Genomic DNA, 24,077 nt, shown 5'->3' on the forward strand with positions numbered 1-24,077 from the left:
CGGAAAACCAAGCCTCTCCATAGCACTAAAAACAAACTCTAAAGACACCCAATCGAAGGCCTTTGACCAGTCCAAGCTGATCATAGCCGCCAAAAGCCGATACTCGGACGCATAGAGAAGCACGTCACGAAGTAAGGCATTGCAATGCATCAGGGCATGGCCAGGCACACCACAAAATTGCTCCATAGAGACCACCGACGCAACTACACCCCGACATCGACGCGCTAAAACCTTAGAAAGAATTTTATAATCAACATTTAGGAGCGTAATAGGCCTCCAATTGGAAAACAACTGCAAATCGCCCGGCTTTGGGAGCAGCCGCACGATCCCGTCACAAAAGGAATCAGGTAGAGCACCCAAACGCAAACACGCCTGCACCACTTCCAAAAGCACCTCCCCCAACACATCCCAAAAGGTAAGGTAGAGCTCAATGGGCAGGCCATCCGCACCTGGCACTCTCCAAGAATGAAACGACCGAACCACCTCCAGGAGCTCCACCGTGGAAACATCCTGCACCAACCAGTCACACTCCGAGCGCTACAAACCGGGGAAGCCCCTGTCCAAAAAGGAACCCGCGAGCACACTATCCCCACGCACCTCCCCATAGAGTGCCTCCAACTCCTGCCGCGCGGTAAGCAGAACACCCTCCGTGCTAGAAATCACAGACCCATCAGGCCGCCGAAGGCCCTTGAGAAGAATGGAACCCCGAGCAGCCTTCTCCCTCCCTAAAAGAAAGGGAGAGAGCCTCTCCCCATCCACCTGCTCAGCTACACGAGCACGCACGCGAACACCGTCAGCCAACACCGCACGCAAATCACAAAATACGCTCCTTACACTCAGCAATCTCATAAAAGCAGTCAACCCCAGCATTCAACCGCACATATAAAGAAGACAAACGCGCCTGAAGTAACCGCAGCAGACCAAACCTCCCGGCAGCGTCCCGCTTAGCAACAATCCCAAAAAACCTCCGACACTCCACCTTACACCACTCCCAACAAACGAACAAAGAGGAGAAATCAGCCTTCCGGGCAACGATCCCAACCCACCAGGCCCGAAACTGCGCACAAATACGTGGACAACGCAATAACCGACAATTTAGTTTCCACCACCCAGGCCCCACCCGCACCTGACTCCGGACACCAATCCAGACAACCACCAAACAATGATCCGAGAAAGCCACCGGGACCGTGCGAAAATAAAAAACCGAACACTCCCCACCAGAAACATAAAATCTATCCAACCTAGAACTCGCCCCACGCGCAGCGAAGGTATACTCCAACGAGCTGCCACACAAAACAGCCGCATCGCGAAACCCGCACACACGCAAAACCTCAAGTAAAGCAGCCGAAAGATTCCGAGGGTGAGCACTAGAGCAATCCCTCACACACGTAACACAATTAAAATCCCCCCCAAAGATCAAATCCCGCGTATCATGCCGCAGGTATGGCAAAAGCCCCTCCCGAAAAAACAGCTCCCGGTCCTGACGATGCGCCACCCCAGAAGGGGCGTACACCGTCAATAATGGAATCACAACCCCCAAATACTCAGCCTGAACAAACAAGACCCGCCCTTCTTCATCCATTTCCGTGTGAAGCACGGAAATAGATGCCCTCCGCGAAAACAACATGAGCGTTCTCCCAAAGGACGTCCTCGGCGGGTTCAACACAACATGATACTCAGCACACAACCCCTGTAACACAGACACATCCCGAACATTGTGCTCCTGGATCAGAGCCACATCCACCCGCTGCTCCCGAAGCACATCCACAAGGCCCAATTGGACCGCCAAAGCATTCAGACCACGAACATTCAAAGACGCACAAACAATAGCAGGCGCCATTGAACCCATTAATGACCCCCAGCCCCTCCAGGACCACCATAGGGCACAGAGCCACCCACTGCAGAGGCGCCGTCATCATCCTGAGGCTCAAACTGCCGCCCCCCCACCGTCGGGCAATCCACCATAATGCCGGGCCTCTGATCCCGCAGGAGGCGGACAGTGCCGGCATCACCCAGCGAAGCACGCCGACACCCCGCTGCCACTGACCAGGTATCACCGACGTCCACCACCGACGAGGAAATCTTGCTGCAATCCGGCACTTCATCACTCCCGGAATCCATATCAGACACACGAGAATTAGGAGGAGGAGGAGGGGCACTACCCAAGGCACAACTCCGCGAAGCCTCAATCCGTTTGCCAGGGGGCTCTCAACTGCGTGAGCGCGCCCCTGCAACGCGCTTCCGGCGAGGAGCAATGGAGGTCACCGCCCCCTCATGGCACGCACCCTCAGGGGGAGCAGAAAGCGGACTCGCAATGCATGCAACAGGAACGCCGGCACCAACGACGACGCTTCCATCACCCTCAGCGAACGCACCGCCCACAATGGGAGGCACCGAGACGACACTCCCAACACCACGCCCATCCACCAACGAAGCACCAGGAACAGGATGCACCTCCACATCCACCGGAAGTAGAAGACGGGAATCAGGAGCAGCCACGTCCTCCACCACAGCCGGCACAGGAGACACCACAGGCACAGACGAACCACCAGGCACAGCAGTCGCAGGTGCACCACCAGGTACAGCAGTCGCAGGTGCACCACCAGGCACAGCAGTCGCAGGTGCACCACCAGGCACAGCAGTCGCAGGTGCACCTCCAGGCACAGCAGTCGCCGGTGCACCACCAGGCACAACAGTCGCAGGTGCACCACCAGGCACAGCAGTCGCAGGTGCACCACCAGGCACAGCAGTCGCCGGTGCACCACCAGGCACAGCAGTCGCCGGTGCACCACCAGGCACAGCAGTCGCCGGTGCACCACCAGGCACAGCAGTCGCCGGTGCACCACCAGGCACAGCAGTCGCCGGTGCACCACCAGGCACAGCAGTCGCAGGTGCACCACCAGGCACAGCAGTCGCAGGTGCACCACCAGGCACAGCAGTCGCAGGTGCACCACCAGGCACAGCAGTCGCAGGTGCACCACCAGGCACAACAGTCGCAGGTGCACCACCAGGCACAGCAGTCGCAGGTGCACCACCAGGCACAGCAGTCGCAGGTGCACCACCAGGTACAGCAGTCGCAGGTGCACTACCAGGCACAGCAGTCACAGGTGCCCCACCAGTCACACCCCCATGCCGAGGACCGGCCAGGGATGCACCATTCTCACGGAGGGGGGTGAAAATCCCCCACACTGAATACAGAAGCAGTTTCCATTCGAGGAACCTCACACTGGGCAGCGTCATGGCCCTCCTCCCCACAGCGGAAGCACGTGCGGGCCTGCCCTGGATAGAAAACTCGGAGCGGAAGACCACAGCACATAACCTTCGAGGGGATGGACTCCTTGAGGCGCATATGCAGCGTGTGAGTACCCAGACGGAGGCCCCACAGCCGCCCGGCACTAAACAAGTTGTACCGATGACGCAACACCGCACCATACCTCGCAAACACAGAAGAAAGCTCCACCTCAGGAAACGTAACAGGTACCCCGTGCACGCTCACAAAGGTCAGTGGACCCCACGGATCAGAGACAGTCACAGACACAGCCGAATGAGGAAGGGGAGTCGTCCGCTCGTTCCAACACCACCCCACAAACCGCTCGTATCCAGGTGACGTGGCAAACGTCACCGCCACGCGAGTGGGAGAAAATTTCTCGAGACCGAGGAGATCCTTAATATCCACCTTCAGGACATCCAAAAGCGCAGCCGCAACACGTTCCCAATCCACCGGCGCAGAGAACTCCAGCCGAGCAGTATTCACACGGCGGATGCGGCCACCACCAGCCGCCGCCATATTGCTGACCTCCGCCCCAGTCAGCTGGCGCCCCACACCAACGAGCAACCACCACCAGTCAGCGACAAACAGCTACTGGCAGCCAGAGCCCGACGTCCACGCCCCCCAGAGGCAGAGGACGGAATCCAGGTGGTCAGTTGGGTACTACTGACCCTCGCCTGGTGGGACCCTCACGACAACCGTCGTTTCCTCACCAACCTGCATGTTCACTAATAATATTAATTTAATTCATTTGTAAAATCGTAGATAAAGTTTTGTAAAACATTATTATCTGATTCTTTATTTTTCTTGCTGTATTTTATGAAGATGAACACACCATAGTCATTTATCAAGACATGCCTGTTTAATCCAGCGCCCTAACACGTCATGGCAACTCTGTAGGCCAAATGTGTATACACTCCATGCCTCACACAAGTCCCATTACACTCCCTTCCCATCTTCCCTCCTCCCTCCTCCCTTCTTCCCCCCTCCTCTTCCCCTTCCTCCTCCTCATTCCCTTTCTCTTACCCCTCCTCTTTCCCTTCCTTCACATCCCCCTTCCTCTTATCCCCTCCCCCCCCTCCTCATCCCTCTTCCCTTACCCCTCCCGCCTCCTCATTCCCCTTCTCTTACCCCTACCCAATTCCCTTTCCCTTTCTCTTACCTCCTCCCTTCTTCCAACCTCCTCCTCATTCCCCTCCCCTCTTCCCCTTCCTCCTCATTTTCATCCTCCTTCTCTTCCCTATCCTCCTCATCCACTATTGTCTTATCCCTCCCCCTCTTTACCCCCTTTTCTTACCCCTCCTCATCCCCTTCTCTTACCCCTCCTCCTCATTCCCCCTTCTCTAACCCCTCCCCCTCCTTACCCCCCCATTCTCTTACTTCTTCCCCCTACCCTCACCCCCTCCTCTTCCCCTTCCTTCTCATCCCCCTTCCCTCACTCCTTCTTCCTCCTCCCCCTCCATCTCCTCCTTCCTCCTCGTTCTGTTCCTTACTCCTCGCCCTCCTTCTCCTTCCTCCTCGCCCTCCTCCTCCTTCCTTCTCGTCCCCCTCCTCCTCCTTCCTCCTCGCCCTCGTCCTCCTTTCTTCTCGCCCTCGTCCTCCTCCATCCTCCTCGCCCTCCTCTTTTCTCCTCACCATCCTCCTTCCTCTTCCTTCTCCTCCTTTCTCCTCGCCCTCCTCCTTCCTCCTCATCATCCTTCTTACTCATTGTCCTCCTCCTCCTCCTCCTTTCTACTCGCCCTGCTCCTCCTTCCGCCTAGCCTTGCTCTTCACCCTCCTCCTTTGTCCTCGCCCTCCTCCTCCTTCCTCCTCGCCCTACTCCTCCTTCCTCCTCGCCCTACTCCTCCTTCCTCCTCGCCCTCCTCCTTCCTCCTCGCCCTCCTACTCCTTCCTCCTCGCCCTACTCCTCCTTACTCATCACCCTCCTCCTCCTTCCTCCTCGCCCTCCTCATGCCTCCTCGCCCTACTCCTCCTTCCTGCTCGCCCTCCTTCCACCTCGCCCTCCTCGTTCCTCCTCGACCTCCTACTCCTCCTTCCTCCTCGACCTCCTACTCCTCCTTCCTCCTCGACCTCCTACTCCTCCTTCCTCCTCGACCTCCTCCTCCTAAGTGCAGTATGGATGCACTTCCATTCTCCTCTTCCTTGACTTCTGTAGTTTTGAGTTGTTGCATGGTGAGTTGTACTCACCTAGTTGTTCTTGTGTAGTCGTATTCACCAACATGCACTCCCCTAGTTGCTTTCATGCAGTTGTATTTACCCACTTGTATTCATCTAGCAGTGTTCACCAAGGTGTACTCACCTAGCTACATGTACTCTCCTAGTTGCCCTTGCCAATTTGTTCTCACCTATTTGTACTTCAGTAATATTTAATGTAAAATCTACTGTAATACAGATGCATGCGATAAAGAGGTATTTTGATGCACTCTAATTTTTTATTTGAAAAAATGGTAGGTTAAATGTTGCGTGTGTCCTTCATACACCTATGCAGCATCATTTTCCATTTATGTTGATGTATTATGCATAACGTACCAAAATATAATTTAAACATAAAAACAGTATTACTGAATACAGCATTTAGCAAACAGGGTTATAAATTTTTTTAGCAAGATCATAATAAAAGTAAGTGTTTCGCACACCTATCATACAATTAAGTCACAGCATTCACAATTTATGTGTATAATGTACATAAATTTAATATTTAAACTTGAACAAAATATTTTTTTAGTAAATAAAGGTGAAACTAGTGTAAGAAAAGGTAGCATTTGCTGTATTACATAAAGAAATACTTTTACCATTCTTGGGTTAAGGGTTGCTCATGTGCTTGTTGAACCACCCATAAAACTTATCTCTCCCCAAAACCATGTTGAAACTTTGGTGAAGGTTTCCAAAACGTTTTGTGTGTGCTGGGAAGTTACTGTTCCATACTATTAATTACACTGTACCACACCGTTTTCTACACTATGCGAGAAGGAAGGAATAGGAGGTCGAGGAGGAAGGAGGAGAGCCAGGAGGAAGGAGGAAAGAGGAGGAGAGCGAGGAGGAAGAGGGCGAGGAGGAAGGAGGAAGAGGGCGAGGAAGAATGAGGAGGGCGAGGAGGAAGGAGGAGGAGGGCGAGGAGGTCGAGGCAGAGGAGGAAGGAGTAGGTCCAGGAGGAAGAAGGGGGCGGGCGAGGAAAGAAGAAGGGGGGGAAGGAGCAGGACGTCTGGGGGGGGGAAGGGGGAATTGGGTAACGGAGGAGTAGAGGAGGGGGAAGAATAGCAGGGGTAGGAGTACTACAGGTAAGAGGGGGAGGGGGAAGAGAAGGAGGAGTAAGAGAAGAGGAATGAGAAAGACGGGGAAGAGAGGAGGAGTCAGTGAAGGGGAAGAGGAGAGGGGAGGGGTAAGAGAAGGTGGATGTGGAGGAAGGGGAGAGGAGGAGTTAGTGAAGGGGAAGAGGAGAGGGGAGGGGTAAGAGAAGGTGGATGTGGAGGAAGGGGAGAGGGGTAAGAGAAGGGGGATGAGGAGGAAGAGAAAGAGAGGAGGGGCAAGGGAAGGGGGGATGAGGAGGAGGGGAAGAGGGGAGGGAGAAATGAATGGGAAGAGGAGGGGGAGGGGCAAGAGAAGAGGGGATAAAGAGGAAAGGGAAGAGGGGAGGGGTACGAAAAGGGGATGAGGAGGAAGGGGAAGAGGAGGGAGAGAGAGGAGGGGAAGAGGGGAGGGGTACGAGAAGGGGATGAGGAGGAAGGGGAAGAGGAGGGAGAGAGAGGAGGGGAGGGGTACGAGAAGGGATGAGGAGGAAGGGGAAGAGGAGGGAGAGAGAGGAGGGGAAGAGGGGAGGGGTAAGAGAATGGGGGGATGAGGAGGAAGGGTAAGAGCGGAGGGGCAAGAGAAGGGGGGATGAGGAGGAAGGGGAAGAGAGGAGGGTCAAGAGAAGAGGGGGATGAAGAGGAAGGGGAAGAGAGGAGGGGCAAGAGAAGAGGGGGATGAGGAGGAAGGGGAAGAGAGGAGGGGCAAGAGAAGTGGGGATGAGGAAGGGGAAGAGGGGAGGGGTAAGAGAAGGGGGTAAGAAGGAAGGGGAAGGGGGGATTAGGAGGAAGGGGAAGAGGGGACGGGGTAAGAGAAGGGGGGATGAGGAGGAAGGGGAAGAGTGGAGGGATAAGAGAAGGAAGGGGCTGAGCAGGGGAGGGGGTGATGGTCACTACGCGCGGGTATAAACACTGGTCCACAACGGTGATGGTCAGTTGGGTACTACTGATCCTCGCCTGGTGGGACCCTCACGACAACCGTCGCTTCCTCACCAACCTGCATGTTCACTTAATAATATTAATTTAATTCAATTGTAAAATCGTAGATAAAGTTATGTAAAACATTATTATCTGATTCTTTATTTTTCTTGCTGTATATTATGAAGATGAACACACCATAGTCATCTATCAAGACATGCCTGTTTAATCCAGCGCCCTAACACGTCATGGCAACTCTGTAGGCCTAATGTGTATACACTCCATGCCTCACACAAGTCCCATTACACTCCCTTTCCATCTTCCCTCCTCCCTCCTCCCTTCTTCCCCCCCTCCTCTTCCCCTTCCTCCTCCTCATTCCCTTTCTCTTACCCCTCCTCTTTCCCTTCCTTCACATCCCCCTTCCTCTTATCCCCTCCCCCCCCTCCTCATCCCTCTTCCCTTACCCCTCCCGCCTCGTCATTCCCCTTCTCTTACCCCTACCCCATTCTCTTTCCCTTTCTCTTACCTCCTCCCTTCTTCCAACCTCCTCCTCATTCCCCTCCCCTCTTCCCCTTCCTCCTCATTTTCATCCTCCTTCTCTTCCCTATCCTCCTCATCCACTATTGTCTTATCCCTCCCCCTCTTTACCCCCTTTTCTTACCCCCTCCTCATCCCCTTCTCTTACCCCTCCTCCTCATTCCCCCTTCTCTAACCCCTCCCCCTCCTTACCCCCCCATTCTCTTACTTCTTCCCCCTACCCTCACCCCCTCCTCTTCCCCTTCCTTCTCATCCCCCTTCCCTCACTCCTTCTTCCTCCTCCCCCTCCATCTCCTCCTTCCTCCTCGTTCTGTTCCTTACTCCTCGCCCTCCTTCTCCTTCCTCCTCGCCCTCCTCCTTCCTTCTCGTCCCCCTCCTCCTCCTTCCTCCTCGCCCTCGTCCTCCTTTCTTCTCGCCCTCGTCCTCCTCCTTCCTCCTCGCCCTCCTCTTTTCTCCTCACCATCCTCCTTCCTCTTCCTCCTCCTCCTTCCTCCTCATCATCCTTCTTACTCCTTGTCCTCCTCCTCCTCCTTTCTACTCGCCCTGCTCCTCCTTCCGCCTAGCCTTGCTCTTCACCCTCCTCCTTCGTCCTCGCCCTCCTCCTTCCTCCTCGCCCTACTCCTCCTTCCTCCTCGCCCTACTCCTCCTTCCTCCTCGCCCTCCTCCTTCCTCCTCGCCCTCCTACTCCTTCCTCCTCGCCCTACTCCTCCTTACTCATCACCCTCCTCCTCCTTCCTCCTCGCCCTCCTCATGCCTCCTCGCCCTACTCCTCCTTCCTGCTCGCCCTCCTTCCACCTCGCCCTCCTCGTTCCTCCTCGACCTCCTACTCCTCCTTCCTCCTCGACCTCCTACTCCTCCTTCCTCCTCGACCTCCTCCTCCTAAGTGCAGTATGGATGCACTTCCATTCTCCTCTTCCTTGACTTCTGTAGTTTTGAGTTGTTGCATGGTGAGTTGTACTCACCTAGTTGTTCTTGTGTAGTCGTATTCACCTACATGCACTCCCCTAGTTGCTTTCATGCAGTTGTATTTACCTACTTGTATTCATCTAGCAGTGTTCACCAAGGTGTACTCACCTAGCTACATGTACTCTCCTAGTTGCACTTGCCAATTTGTTCTCACCTATTTGTACTTCAGTAATATTTAATGTAAAATCTACTGTAATACAGATGCATGCGATAAAGAGGTATTTTGATGCACTCTAATTTTTTATTTGAAAAAATGGTAGGTTAAATGTTGCGTGTGACCTTCATACACCTATGCAGCATCATTTTCCATTTATGTTGATGTATTATGCATAACGTACCAAAATATAATTTAAACATAAAAACAGTATTACTGAATACAGCATTTAGCAAACAGGGTTATAATTTTTTTTAGCAAGATCATAATAAAAGTAAGTGTTTCGCACACCTATCATACAATTAAGTCACAGCATTCACAATTTATGTGTATAATGTACATAAATTTAATATTTAAACTTGAACAAAATATTTTTTTAGTAAATAAAGGTGAAACTAGTGTAAGAAAAGGTAGCATTTGCTGTATTACATAAAGAAATACTTTTACCATTCTTGGGTTAAGGGTTGCTCATGTGCTTGTTGAACCACCCATAAAACTTATCTCTCCCCAAAACCATGTTGAAACTTTGGTGAAGGTTTCCAAAACGTTTTGTGTGTGCTGGGAAGTTACTGTTCCATACTATTAATTACACTGTACCACACCGTTTTCTACACTATGCGAGAAGGAAGGAATAGGAGGTCGAGGAGGAAGGAGGAGAGCGAGGAGGAAGGAGGAAAGAGGAGGAGAGCGAGGAGGAAGAGGGCGAGGATGAATGAGGAGGAGGGCGAGAAGGAAGGAATAGGATGGCGAGGAGGAAGTAGGAGGAGAGCGATTAGGAAGGAGGAAGAGGGCGAGGAAGAATGAGGAGGAGGGCGAGGAGGTCGAGGCAGAGGAGGAAGGAGTAGGTCCAGGAGGAAGAAGGGGGCGGGCGAGGAAAGAAGAAGGGGGGAAGGAGCAGGACGTCTGGGGGGGGGGGAAGGGGGAATTGGGTAACGGAGGAGAAGAGGAGGGGGAAGAATAGCAGGGGTAGGAGTACTACAGGTAAGAGGGGGAGGGGGAAGAGAAGGAGGAGTAAGAGAAGAGGAATGAGAAAGATGGGGAAGAGAGGAGGAGTCAGTGAAGGGGAAGAGGAGAGGGGAGGGGTAAGAGAAGGTGGATGTGGAGGAAGGGGAGAGGAGGAGTTAGTGAAGGGGAAGAGGAGAGGGGAGGGGTAAGAGAAGGTGGATGTGGAGGAAGGGGAGAGGGGTAAGAGAAGGGGGATGAGGAGGAAGAGAAAGAGAGGAGGGGCAAGGGAAGGGGGGATGAGGAGGAGGGGAAGAGGGGAGGGAGAAATGAATGGGAAGAGGAGGGGGAGGGGCAAGAGAAGAGGGGATAAAGAGGAAGGGGAAGAGGGGAGGGGTACGAGAAGGGGATGAGGAGGAAGGGGAAGAGGAGGGAGAGAGAGGAGGGGAAGAGGGGAGGGGTACGAGAAGGGGATGAGGAGGAAGGGGAAGAGGAGGGAGAGAGAGGAGGGGAAGAGGGGAGGGGTACGAGAAGGGGATGAGGAGGAAGGGGAAGAGGAGGGAGAGAGAGGAGGGGAAGAGGGGAGGGGTAAGAGAATGGGGGGATGAGGAGGAAGGGTAAGAGCGGAGGGGCAAGAGAAGGGGGGATGAGGAGGAAGGGGAAGAGAGGAGGGGCAAGAGAAGAGGGGGATGAGGAGGAAGGGGAAGAGAGGAGGGGCAAGAGAAGAGGGGGATGAGGAGGAAGGGGAAGAGAGGAGGGGCAAGAGAAGTGGGGATGAGGAAGGGGAAGAGGAGAGGGGTAAGAGAAGGGGGTAAGAAGGAAGGGGAAGGGGGATTAGGAGGAAGGGGAAGAGGGGACGGGGTAAGAGAAGGGGGGATGAGGAGGAAGGGGAAGAGTGGAGGGATAAGAGAAGGAAGGGGCTGAGCAGGGGAGGGGGTGATGGTCACTACGCGCGGGTATAAACACTGGTCCACAACGGTGATGGTCAGTTGGGTACTACTGATCCTCGCCTGGTGGGACCCTCACGACAACCGTCGCTTCCTCACCAACCTGCATGTTCACTTAATAATATTAATTTAATTCAATTGTAAAATCGTAGATAAAGTTATGTAAAACATTATTATCTGATTCTTTATTTTTCTTGCTGTATTTTATGAAGATGAACACACCATAGTCATCTATCAAGACATGCCTGTTTAATCCAGCGCCCTAACACGTCATGGCAACTCTGTAGGCCAAATGTATATACACTCCATGCCTCACACAAGTCCCATTACACTCCCTTCCCATCTTCCCTCCTCCCTCCTCCCTCCTCCCTTCTTCCCCCCTCCTCTTCCCCTTCCTCCTCCTCATTCCCTTTCTCTTACCCCTCCTCTTTCCCTTCCTTCACATCCCCCTTCCTCTTATCCCCTCCCCCCCCCTCCTCATCCCTCTTCCCTTACCCCTCCCGCCTCCTCATTCCCCTTCTCTTACCCCTACCCCATTCTCTTTCCCTTTCTCTTACCCCCTCCCTTCTTCCAACCTCCTCCTCATTCCCCTCCCCTCTTCCCCTTCCTCCTCATTTTCATCCTCCTTCTCTTCCCTATCCTCCTCATCCACTATTGTCTTATCCCTCCCCCTCTTTACCCCCTTTTCTTACCCCCTCCTCATCCCCTTCTCTTACCCCTCCTCCTCATTCCCCCTTCTCTAACCCCTCCCCCTCCTTACCCCCCCATTCTCTTACTTCTTCCCCCTACCCTCACCCCCTCCTCTTCCCCTTCCTTCTCATCCCCCTTCCCTCACTCCTTCTTCCTCATCCCCCTTCCCTCACTCCTTCTTCCTCTTCCCCCTTCATCTCCTCCTTCCTCCTCGTTCTGTTCCTTACTCCTCGCCCTCCTTCTCCTTCCTCCTCGCCCTCCTCCTCCTTCCTTCTCGTCCCCCTCCTCCTCCTTCCTCCTCGCCCTCGTCCTCCTTTCTTCTCGCCCTCGTCCTCCTCCTTCCTCCTCGCCCTCCTCTTTTCTCCTCACCATCCTCCTTCCTCTTCCTCCTCCTCCTTTCTCCTCGCCCTCCTCCTTCCTCCTCATCATCCTTCTTACTCCTTGTCCTCCTCCTCCTCCTTTCTACTCGCCCTGCTCCTCCTTCCGCCTTGCCTTGCTCTTCACCCTCCTCCTTCGTCCTCGCCCTCCTCCTCCTTCCTCCTCGCCCTACTCCTCCTTCCTCCTCGCCCTACTCCTCCTTCCTCCTCGCCCTCCTCCTTCCTCCTCGCCCTCCTACTCCTTCCTCCTCGCCCTACTCCTCCTTACTCATCACCCTCCTCCTCCTTCCTCCTCGCCCTCCTCATGCCTCCTCGCCCTACTCCTCCTTCCTGCTCGCCCTCCTCGTTCCTCCTCGACCTCCTACTCCTCCTTCCTCCTCGACCTCCTACTCCTCCTTCCTCCTCGACCTCCTCCTCCTAAGTGCAGTATGGATGCACTTCCATTCTCCTCTTCCTTGACTTCTGTAGTTTTGAGTTGTTGCATGGTGAGTTGTACTCACCTAGTTGTTCTTGTGTAGTCGTATTCACCTACATGCACTCCCCTAGTTGCTTTCATGCAGTTGTATTTACCTACTTGTATTCATCTAGCAGTGTTCACCAAGGTGTACTCACATGTACTCTCCTAGTTGCACTTGCCAATTTGTTCTCACCTATTTGTACTTCAGTAATATTTAATGTAAAATCTACTGTAATACAGATGCATGCGATAAAGAGGTATTTTGATGCACTCTAATTTTTTATTTGAAAAAATGGTAGGTTAAATGTTGCGTGTGTCCTTCATACACCTATGCAGCATCATTTTCCATTTATGTTGATGTATTATGCATAAAGTACCAAAATATAATTTAAACATAAGAACAGTATTACTGAATACAGCATTTAGCAAACAGGGTTATAAAAACAATTTTTAGCAAGATCATAATAAAAGTAAGTGTTTCGCACACCTATCATACAATTAAGTCACAGCATTCACAATTTATGTGTATAATGTACATAAATTTAATATATAAACATGGACAAAATATTTTTTTAGTAAATAAAGGTGAAACTAGTGTAAGAAAAGATAGCATTTGCTGTATTACATAAAGAAATACTTTTACCTTTCTTGGGTTAAGGGTTGCTCATGTGCTTGTTGAACCACATATGAAACTTATCTCTCCCCAAAACCATGTTGAAACTTTGGTGAAGGTTTCCAAAACGTTTTGTGTGTGCTGGGAAGTTACTGTTCCATACTATTAATTACACTGTACCACACTGTTTTCTACACTATGCGATACCTTTAACTTCACTGTATCACACCATTAACTCGTCACTCTGTGGAGTCCCTGTGCCTTCTTTCACCAACTTCGAGGTCAATTCCGGAGCTCACAGTTCCTTCGACGGCACAGGAACAAATCATATTGGCATTTGCCTTTCCATTGGAAACTTTCGGCGCCGTGGAGAGGGGGAATCTACCTGCATGAGTAACAGCTTCTCCCCCGTATCAACCTACCCAGGCTTTGCGCCCTGGAGAGGCCACTCCAGACCGACAACCAGAGCACAACTCCATAGTCTCCCGAGACTGATGGATGCCTACTACTTCCAAACTTTTAACTACACTGTATCAGAACATTATCTACACTTTACCACACCGTTAACTGAACTATACCACACAAAAAACAAACAGTACCACACCATTAACCACACTATACCACACCTTTAACTACACTGTACCACACCGTTAACTGCACTGTACCTCACCATTAACTACACTACCGTTCAGGATTAAATTTTATTACAACATTGAATTCCATGAAATGCACTATTGACTCCACTACTCCACACCTTTTTCTGCACTGAGCAATACCATTGAGCCACACCTTTTACTCAGGAGCTACACTACTCAACTGAATTAACTGCACTACTATATTACTACTTTGCATTACACCATTGATTTCTCTGTACTACACCATTTACAGAGCTTACATGATAATGCCCCAGAATGGACTAAAGTTGTGATGACTTTTCTTCAACAGGCCTGTACTGAGTGAACCAATTAAAAACCTTTTCTTGACTTTTCATATGGATATAATTTGGAAAATTCCTGAAGTATAACGACATCGTCGCTGACTTCACATATACCCATTCAGTTAAGGATCAACCAACCAATGAGAGTTTATTTACAAGTACTATATGGTCCCTGATCCGCTCGTGGTCCACTTTACACATCTTGCTCCGCTCGTGGCCCACCTTACACGCCCTGATCCGCTCGTGGCCCACCTTACACCCCCTGATCTGCTCGTGGCCCACCTTATATGCCCTGATCTGCTCGTGGCCCACCTTACACCCCCTGATCTCCTCGTGGCCCACCTTATATGCCCTGATCTGCTCGTGGCCCACTTTACACGCCCAAGGCGCTCTTGGCCCACCTTACACGCCCCGCAAGTCTTTTCCCTAAACATGTCATGGTTCGAGTCCAAAGATGTTATCTCCATTCATTTTTCCTCGAACACACGTGACAGGTGTCGTGTCTCTTAGCGGACACGTGTCACGTCATCTCTCAACTTGGTCATTAGTGTCATTTGTCAAGTCAATCTTCGGACACACAGGTCATGTGTCATGTCCTCTCTGAAACACATGGGACACGTGCCATATCCTTTCACGGATACACGTGTCATATCTAGGCTCTCCCAGAACACATGTTTCATGTGTCAGATTACTCCTCAGACACACGTGTCATGTGTCATTTCTTCGAAACACTTATTTTAACGCTTCATCATTGTGATTGCAGACCCATGAGGGGAAGCTTATTATCTCAAAGAGATATTATCAACTCTTTGATAATAATTTGTTCTTTAAATGAATATTCTGTTAACTCCGAGCATACCACAACAATTGATTCGTATTTACTGACATAATCATGATATATATAATGAATCCATTGCCACATTCATTCTTAATTCTTATTTAGTGTCATAAACATTTATTTCACATATGCCAAAACAACAACCTGACAACTAACCAACTTGTGTAACTTACAAACACGAGACGACGAGTGTCAGCGGGAGAGTCGTCTAGGACGTGTTGTTGGCTGGGGATCTCAGAGTGTAATGAGCGGACAGTAAAGGTGCAGCAGGTATTACCCCTCGGGACTGTTGGCCCCGCCCCCTGGCCTCCCCAGAGTTGGTTACGCCCCCCTGGCCTCCTCAGAGTTGGCCACGCCCCCCCGTCCTCCCCAGAGTTGGTCACGCCCCCCCTGTCCTCCCCAGAGTTGGTCACGCCCCCCTGGCCTCCCCAGTGTTGGTCACGCGCCCCACCCTGGCTTCCCCAAAGTTGGTCACGTCTTCCCTGTCCTCTCCAGAGTTTGTCTCGCCTCTCCTATCCTCCCAGACTTGGTCACGCCCCTTGTTCTCCCCAGAGTTGGTATCACACTATTAACTACACTGTCCCACACTATTAACTACAATGTAGCAAAACTGTCAACTACACTCTACCACACCATTAACTACACTGTACAACACCGTTAACTATACTTTACTACACTGTTAAATACACTATAAACTCTACTAACTACACTGTGTGAGACCGTTAACTGCACTGCACACCCCAACCACTAACTTCACTGTAGCACACCATTAACTACACTTTACTAGTCATGATTTAATTTTAATTTACCATTAACTCTACCATTGAATTCCCTGAAATGCAATATTGACTCCACTGCTCCACAACTTGTATCTGCACTGAACCACACCACTGAATCACATCTTTTACTCAAGTGCTACACTACTCGATTGGATCCACTGTACTACACCATTACTACTCTGCATTACCCCACTGACTTCTCTGTCCAACTCCATTACTACTCTGTATTATACCATTGACTTCTCTGTCCTACGCCATTCACAGAGCTCGGATGACAATACCCCAGAATGGACCAAAGTTGTGATGGGTTTTCTTTAACAGGCCTACGTTGTGTAAAAGTTTGAAAAACCTCTTCTTGACCTTTCATAAGGATATAATTTGGAAAATTATTGAAGTATAACGACATTGTCGCTGACTTCATATAAACCCATACAGTTAAGGATCAACCAACCAATGAGGATTTATTTACAAGTGCTGTATGGTCCTTGATTCGCTCGTGGTCCACTTTACACGCCCTGATCCGCTCGTGGCCCACCTTACACGTCCTGATCCGCTCGTGGTCCACCTTTCACGCCCTTTTCCGCTCGTAGCCCACCTTACACGCCCTGATCCGCTCGTGGGCCAAATTTAACGCCTTGATCCGCTCGTGGCCCACCTTACACGCCCTGATCCGCTCGTGGCCCACCTTACACGCCTTGATCCGCTCGTGGCCCACCTTACACGCCCTGATCTGCTCGTGACCCACCTTACACGCCCTGATCTGCTCGTGGCCTACCTTACACGCCCTGATCTGCTCGTGGACCACCTTACACGCCCTGATCTGCTCGTGACCCACCTTACACGCCCTGATCTGCTCGTGACCCACCTTACATACCCTGATCTGCTCGTGACCAACCTTACATGCCCTGATCTGCTAGTGGTCCACCTTACACGCCCTGATCTGCTCGTGGCCCACCTTACACGCCCTGATCCGCTCGTGACCCACCTTACACGCCCTGATCTGCTCGTGACCCACCTTACACGCCCTGATCTGCTCGTGATCCACCTTACACGCCCTGATCTGCTCGTGACCCACCTTACATGCCCTGATCTGCTCGTGACCCAACTTACATGCCCTGATCTGCTCGTGGCCCACCTTACACGCCCTGATCTGCTCGTGGTCCACCTTACACGCCCTGATCTGCTCGTGACCCACCTTACACGCCCTGATCTGCTCGTGACCCACTTTACACGCCCAAGGCGCTCTTGGCTCACCTTACACGCCCAGCAAGTCTTTCCCTAAACATGTCATGGTTCGAGTCCAAAGATCTTATCTCCTTTTATTTTTCCTCCAACACACGTGACAGGTGTCGTGTCTCTTAGCGGACACGTGTCACGTCACCTCTCAACTTGGTCATTAGTGTCATTTGTCAAGCCAATCTTCGGACACACAGGTCATGTGTCATGTCTTCTCTGAAACACATGGACACGTGTCATGTCCTTTCACGGATACACATGTCATATCTAGGTTCTCCCAGAACACATGTTTCATGTATCAGATTTTTCCTCAGACACACGTGTCATGTGTCATTTCTTCGAAACACTTATTTTAACGCTTCATCATTGGTATTGCAGACCCATGAGGGGAAGTTTATTATCTCAAAGAGATATTATCAATTCTTTGATAATAATTTGTTCTTTAAATCAATATTCTCTTAACTCCGAGCATACCACAACAATTGATTTGTATTTACTTACCTAACTATGATATATATAATGAATCCATTGCAACATTCATTTTTAATTCTGGTTTAGTGTCATACACATTTATTTCACATTTGCCAAAACAACAACCAGACAACTAACCAACTTGTGTAACTTACGAACACGAGACGACGAGCGTCAGCGGGAGAGTCGTCTAGGGCGTGTTGTTGGCTGGGGATCCCAGAGTGTAATGAGCGGACAGTGAAGGTGCAGCAGGTATTACCCCCGAGACTGTTGGCCACGCCCCCTTGGCCTCCCCAGAGTTGGCCACGCCCCCCTGGCCTCCCCAGAGTTGGTCACGCCCTCTCTGTCTTCCCCAGACTTGGCCGCACCCCCATGGCCTTCCCATAGTTGGTCTAGCCTTCCAACAGTTGGCCACGCCTTCCCAGAGTTCGTCACACCTTCTATGTCTTTCCCAGAGTTGGCCACGCCATCCCTAGCCTTCCCAAAGTTGGTCATGCCTTCCATGTCCTTCCCAGAGTTGGCCACGCCTTCCTTAGCCTTCCCAGAGCTGGACACGCCTTCCCTGGCCTCCCCAGAGTTAGGCCTTTTCCCCTTTCCCAACCCCTTTCATATCCTTCCCTCCCATCTCCTCAGCCTCCCGCTCTGCCCCTCTCCCTCTTTACTCCTTCTCTCCCACTTCTTCCCTCCACCCTCGAACAAACATCTTCATTAATATCAATAAAGGAAAAAGTCTGTTTGTTTGTCTATCTGTCTGTCCTAAGGTAAAGGCCAGATGCTGGGGGCTAGCCATATCCAACTTTGCAGGGGAAGAGGCCTGGGGTACACCACAGACAGATTCATCAGGGTAGGCCTAAGTTAATTGTTTTAAGAAATATGTGTATTAATATAGACCCGCAGGCAATATTCACTGCGTCAAGTGTGAAATATTTGTGTTTCAGACGATGAGTCACCATAATGTGGCTGGTGATATGAAGACTAAACCACACACTAGAAGATGAGGAGACGACGACGTTTCGGTCCAACCTGGACCATTATCAAGTCGATTGTCATAATGGTCACAATCACAATCACATTATCACAATTGACTTGATAATGGTCCAGGACTCATCTTCTGGTGTTTGGTTTGGTCTTCACTTTTGTGTTTCTCTCTAGAGTTTTTTTTAAATATTAATACATTTTCTGAAAGACCCATTCAGTTTCTGAGAGAATGGGGAAAGGATGGGGGGGGGGGATGGGCTAAGGAAGAGGAGGAGAGATGAAGTGGAGGACCAGAGGAAAGGGGACGATGGGACCGGGTGGAACGGAAAGATGAGGGAAATTGGGGAAAAGGGTGGAACTAGTGGAGGGGGGGGGGGGGAGAGAACCTAGTGCAGCCGGATTACATTTCTATCTTTATTATAAGAATGTCTGTCTGTCGATCTGTCTGCTCGAAGTTGGATGCCACATACTTAAAGTTCGCCAACGCCATATTGGCAGAGGGAATGGTGTGAACATAAGCTGGTCTGGCTTGCCTGAATTCAAAAGGGAATTGCTTGCCAGTGCCACATTCAGACCCTGACGACCATATTTGCACTGCACTTCACAGCTAAATTTTTTCAAAATGAACTTTAACAAAAAAATTATAGCAATATTTATCATTATTCACTGATCTCAGGAAAATGAACAGAAACTTGCTACGGTCAATAATTTGCCCGTACTAGCATAAAATACTAACTAGTATGCTAGTACGCTAGTACTAGCATACTAGAGAAAGTGGGTAGCTATTCTTTTCTAAGTAATTCACACCACTGAGGTCTTCTCAATGCCCAACACCCACACATTAGACAATTACATATTTATGAGAGAGAAAGCCAGGCAAACATAGACAGAGAAAGACAGGGAGCGAGACGAACAGAGAGAGAGAGAGGCAGAGACTGAGACACCGAGATAGACAGAGAAAGAGACAGACATCTCTGTCTGTCTTATTGGGCTTGACAGTTGAGTGGACAGCGCTCGGGATTCGTAGTCCTGAGGTTCCGGGTTCGATCCCCGGTTATGGCAGAAACAAAATGAGCAGAGTTTCTTTCTCTCTGATGCCCCCTGTTCACCTAGCAGTAAATAGGTACCTGGGAGTTAGATAGCTGCTACGGGCTGCTTCCTGGGGGTGTGTAACAAAAAGGAGGCCCTAGTCGAGGACCGGGCCGCGGGGACGCTAAGCCCCGAAATCATCTCAAGATAACTGACACAGAGATAGATGGATAGATAGAAGGATAGGCGGGTGGATAGCAAGATGAATAGATAGAAAAATCGATAGATGGATATAAGTATAGAGTGGCAGAAAGACAGTTGAGTAGAAGAAGGGATATATTTGTCAGGAGATGAATTTTTCCCACTCCCTTGTGCACTGAATGGGTGCACAAGTGCGTGTGCACCGTGGCACCAGATTACGAAATACAACTCTCACATAGCCGTGTGTTGTATCTATAGAGAGCCCATGACGAGTGCGAGTCATTGAGGCTACTGTACTCACCTAGTTGTGCTTGTGGGGGTTGAGCTCTGGCTCTTTGGTCCTGGCTTTCAACTGTCAATCAACTGGTGTACAGATTCCTGACCCTACTGTGCTCTATCATATCTACATTTAAAACTGTGTATGGAGTCTGCCTCCACCACATCACTTCCTAATGCATTCCATCTGTTAACTACTCTGACACTGAAAAAGTTCTTTTCTAACGTTCCTGTGAATCATTTTGGTTCTCAGTTTCCACCTGTGTCCCCTTGTTCGCGTACCACCCATGTTAAACAGTTTATCTTTATCTACCCTGCCAATTCCTCTGAGAATTTTGTAGGTGGTGAGCATGTCTCCCCTTACCCGTCTGTCTTCCAGTGTTGTGAGGTGCATTTCCCGCAGCCTTTCCTCGTAACTTATGCCTGTTAGTTCAGGGACTAGCCTAGTGGCATACCTATTAACTTTTTCAAGCTTCGCCTTGTGCTTGACACGTTACGGGCTCCATGCTGGGGCTGCATGCTCCAGGATTAGTTTTACATATATGGTATACAAGGTTCTGAATGATTCCTTACACAGGCTCCTGAAGGCAGTTCTGATGTTAGCCAGCCTCGCATACGCTGCAAATGTTATTCTTTTGATGTGGGCTTCAGGAGACAGGTTTGGTGTGATATCAACTCCTAAATCTTTCTCTCTGTTCGTTTCATGAAGGGTTTCATCTCCCATTCTGTATCCTGTGTCTGGCCTCCTGTTTCCACTGACTAGTTTCATTACCTTACGTTTACTCGGGTTGAACTTTAGTAGCCATTTGTTGGACCATTCATTCAGTCTGTCTAGGTCATCTTGTAGCCTCATACTATCTTCCTCCATCTTAATCCTCCTCATAATTTTTGCATCATCAGCAAACAATGAGAGGAATGATTCTATACCATCTGGAAGATCATTTACATAACTGTTTGACTCATACTGTTCTTTACAAGGAACAGTATGGGTCCAAGGACTGAACCCTGCGGGACTCCACTGGTGACGTCTCGCCAATCTGAGACCTCATCCCTCACAGTGACTCGTTGTCTTCTGTTACTTAGGTACTCCCTTATCCAATGGAGTACTTTCCCTTTCACTGCAGCCTGCATCTCCAGCTTTCGCACTAGTCTCTGGTGTGGAACTGTGTCAAATTCTTTTTGGCAATCCAAAAATATGCAGTCTGCCCACCCCTCTCTTTCTTGTCTGATGTTTGTTGCCTGATCGTAGAATTCAATTAATCCTGTGAGGCATGACTTGCTTTCCCTGAAACCATGTTAGTGTTGTGTTACAAAGTTCCTCCGCTCCAGATGTTCCACTAGCTCTTTTCGCACAATTTTCTCCAATAACTTGAATGGTATGCAAGTTAGGGCCTGTAGTTCAATGCCTCCTGTCTATCCCCCTTCGTGTATATTGGGACTTCATTTGCCGTCTTCCAAATTTTTGGCAGTTCACCTGTTACCAGTGATCTGTTATACACCATGGAGAGTGGTAGGCACAGTGCTTCTGCTCCTTCTTTTAGTATCAATGGTGATATTCCATCCATGCCGGTTAGGGGAGCCTGTCGGCCGAGCGGACAGCACACTGGACTTGTGATCCTGTGGTCCTGGGTTCGATCCCAGGCGCCGGCGAGAAACATTGGGCAGAGTTTCTTTCACCCCTATGCCCCTGTTACCTAGCAGTAAAATAGGTACCTGGGTGTTAGTCAGCTGTCACGGGCTGCTTCCTGGGGGTGGAGGCCTGGTCGAGGACCGGGCCGCGGGGACACTAAAAATCCCCGAAATCATCTCAAGATAACCTCAAGATATGCCTATAGCCTTTGTCACATCCAACTCTAGCAAAAGCTTCCTTACAGCCCCACTGGTAATCTCAAATTCCTCTATTGGTGCCTGGTTAATTTAACTATTTCTTCTCTTATCTCTGGAACTTCTCCTTGCTCTAATGTAAAGACTTCCTGGAATTTCCTATTTAGTTCCTCTCACACTTCTTTGTCGTTTGTAGTGAATCTGTATGCTCCTATTCTCAGTTTCATTACCTGTTCCTTCACTGTTATCTTTCTTCTGATGAGGCTGTGTAGCAATTTGGGTTGAGTCTTAGCCTTGCTTCCTATGTCGTTTTCATATTTGCCTTCTGCCTCTCTTCTCACCCTGACGTATTCATTCCTGGCTCTCAGGCATCCTTCTCTGCTCTCAAGTGTCCTGTTATTTCTATCGTTTCTTCATGGTCTTTTGCTTACTTAGGTAGCTTACATCTCTGATTAAACCATGGGTTTTCACATCTGTATTTAATTTTTTTACCTTTTGGGCCAGGATAAACTTTTCTGCTGCCTCCTTACATTTCTCTGTGATGTATTCCATCATGTCTTTGGCCGTCTTTGCCCTTAGCTCTGTTTCCCATGTTATATCCGTTAGAAATTTTCTCATCTCCTCATAGTTTCCTTTATGGAATGCTAGCCTTTTGCTTTCAGTTCCCTTTCTCGAGTACATTAACCCTTCTTTGACCAGATACTCAAGCGTGAGTACACTGTGATCGCTCAATTCTACTGGGGCCTCGATGTCAATTTCCCTTATGTCGGAGTCATTCAGAGTGAAGACTAGGTCGAGTCTCGCTGTTTCACTTCAAACTCGCTTCATCGTTTCCCCTCATTTTTGTGGGTTCCCTGACATGCTGACTAAAAAAATTTTTTTGCCACTTCCAGTAGTTTAGCTCTCCATGTTTCCTCTCCTCCATGCGAATCCTCGTTCTCCCAGTCTATCCTTCCGTGATTAAAGTCACCCATGATGAGCAGATTGGATCAAATTTACTGGCAGCAAAGGCTGCCCTCTCAATTATATTGTTAACTGCCATGTTATTTCTATCATACTCTTGCCTGGGTCTTCTGTCGATTGGTGAACGGTTATATATCACTGCTACCACTACTCTTGGTCCTCTCATCGTCATGGTGCCTGTTATGTAGTCTCTAAACCCTTCACAGCCTGGGATAACCATCTCCTTGTTTCTTTTTCATGAGTAGGGCCACTCCACCTCCTCCCCTTCCCTCCCTCTCTTTCCTTATTACAGTGCAGTCCTGAGGGAACACTGCATTTGTTATGATTCCTGAGAGTTTTGTTTCCATGAATATTGGGTTTGCTTCTTTTGCTCTTTCCCTAAGTTCACTTGCCTTGCTTGTAATCCCATCAATGTTCGAGTACATCACCTTGAAGCTGAATCTTTTCTGTCCATCCTCAGTTTCTGTTAATTCCACTGGAGTAGGTAAACATGGAGGGTCTGAGATGGAGAGGGAGAAGGGTGGGCCCGGGGTTGGGAGGGGGGGGCTGAGGGTGAGGGGGACCTGGGTTGTGATGGGGCTTGAAGGATCTGGTTTGGAGAGGGTAGGGGCGAAGCGAGAGCTTCGTAGGTAGGTGAGAAGGGAGGGCATGAGGGGTGGGGAAAAGAGGGGGGGGGGGGCTTGGGTGGGTAAGGAAGAAGGGAGTGCTTGGGGGAGAGGGGAAAAAGGAGGTTTTTGGGGGGGAGGGGGAGAAAGGAGGGCTTGTGCGGGCAGGAAAGGAGGGAGGGCTTGGGGGGTGAGGGAGAAAGGAGGGCTTAGTGGTGTGGGACAGAAGGGAGGACATAGGGGGGCTTGGGGAGAAGGGAGGGAGTAGTGGGGTGGGGGTGAGAAGGGAGGGGTTAGGGTGGGGGGAATTGTTGGGGCTAGGGCAGGTAGGGCTTCTATTGGGTGGGAAGTGGGTGTGATCCTCCTCCCACTGGGGTTGTTGAACTGCCTGTGGAGAGTTCCCTACTCCCTTCTGGGATCGAAGGGTTCTGGGCTGTGGTTCCCTGATTCCTGTCTCTCTCCTTACGCTCATTCCTCGCTGCTGCTGCCCTCAATCTCTCCTCCCTGGTCATATCCCTCTACAGGAATACCTTCTTGAACTTCTGTACATTGAATAGGCTGCTCGTCCTTGCTAGAATTACTTCTTTTGTGTCCTCACTTTTGAAAACCACTTTTATCAATCGATCTTTGTCCTTGTTGTACCTGCTAAGCCAGAAAACCTTTTCTATATTCTATTCTTCTCTCTCCATCTGTACCCCTTCAAGGATCTCTTTGACTGTGGCTTTGTCCATATCTCTCCTCACCCCTGCACTGGCCCCTATTTGCTTCTTAATACCTGCTATGACTA

General features: G+C 50.2%; 1 long non-coding RNA gene across 1 annotated transcript in view; it reads right to left on the reverse strand.

Annotated features, from left to right (window-relative positions):
• The window catches only part of LOC138369392 (uncharacterized), a 102,270-nt gene extending 84,646 nt beyond the window's left edge, over window positions 1–17,624 (reverse strand). Inside the window, exon 1 of the long non-coding RNA XR_011229818.1 lies at window positions 17,570–17,624. This is a non-coding gene — a long non-coding RNA (uncharacterized lncRNA). The remainder of the gene's footprint in view (window positions 1–17,569) is intronic.
• Between the last annotated feature and the right edge of the window lie 6,453 nt (window positions 17,625–24,077).

The sequence above is a fragment of the Procambarus clarkii genome, chromosome 28, assembly GCF_040958095.1.
Source record: "Procambarus clarkii isolate CNS0578487 chromosome 28, FALCON_Pclarkii_2.0, whole genome shotgun sequence".
NCBI classification, from domain to species: domain Eukaryota; kingdom Metazoa; phylum Arthropoda; class Malacostraca; order Decapoda; family Cambaridae; genus Procambarus; species Procambarus clarkii.